Raw genomic sequence first — 782 nt, 5'->3', positions numbered from 1 at the left:
GTAAATGTTTGAGTCTCCCAGTCTATGTCTGTAAATTAAACTCTCAGCGCACACTCCGCTGCAGAGTGAAAATCTCATTCTGGAAACATCCCCCAGGCTATGGCTAAGCCATGTCTCCGCAGTATCCTTTCTTTCAGGAGTGCTAGTTCTGCAAGGTTCGCAGAAGAGCTTCTGTAAAGTTTGGAAGGTAGGAGACGGATACTGGCAGAAGTAAAGCTGTGAGTACCAGACGTGAGTTGTGCTTCGGTAGCTCAGTTGGTAGAGCACTTGCCCACAAAAGGCAAAGGTCCCGAGTTCGAGTCTCGGTCGGGCACACAGTTTTAATCTGCCAGGAAGTTTCATATCAGTGCACACTCCGCTGCAGAGTGAAAATCTCATTCTGGATCCAATTACCATGTTTGAGCAGGCTTAAATTGTGACGTTCACCCAAATTATTTCACATTTTGGATCTCCATCAATTTCTTTCGATACTGTTGCACTTTTTATCGTTATAAACACGCCTCCCCCTTCACTGTCCAGCCTGTCTGTGTGTTATACATTCCAATCTGAGTTCAAAATTTCATTACTGTTTACATCTGGTTTCAGCCAACTTTCCGTCCCTAGTACCATGTGGGCATTGTGACCATTTATTAATGAGAACAGTTCTGGGCTCTTTCTATAGACACTCCTGCAGTTTACTATTACCACATTAATATGTTGCCTTGTTTTTAAACTTTTGTCTTTTTTTCATTTCCTTTCCATGAACTTCCACAATTGCTATTTACTGTTATAATTTTTTCCTA

General features: G+C 42.1%; 1 non-coding gene across 1 annotated transcript; it reads left to right on the top strand.

Moving 5' to 3' along the window:
• The first annotated feature begins 239 nt into the window (after positions 1-239).
• On the top strand, positions 240-314 carry Trnal-caa (transfer RNA leucine (anticodon CAA)). The gene has a single exon. It is a non-coding gene; the product is annotated as a tRNA-Leu (tRNA).
• The last annotated feature ends 468 nt before the right edge of the window (positions 315-782 follow it).

Source organism: Schistocerca gregaria, chromosome 3 (genome assembly GCF_023897955.1).
Source record: "Schistocerca gregaria isolate iqSchGreg1 chromosome 3, iqSchGreg1.2, whole genome shotgun sequence".
Taxonomy (NCBI): Eukaryota; Metazoa; Arthropoda; class Insecta; order Orthoptera; family Acrididae; genus Schistocerca; species Schistocerca gregaria.
The sequence above is the reverse complement of the archived record's forward strand: the minus strand, read 5'-3'. Positions and strand labels throughout refer to the sequence as shown.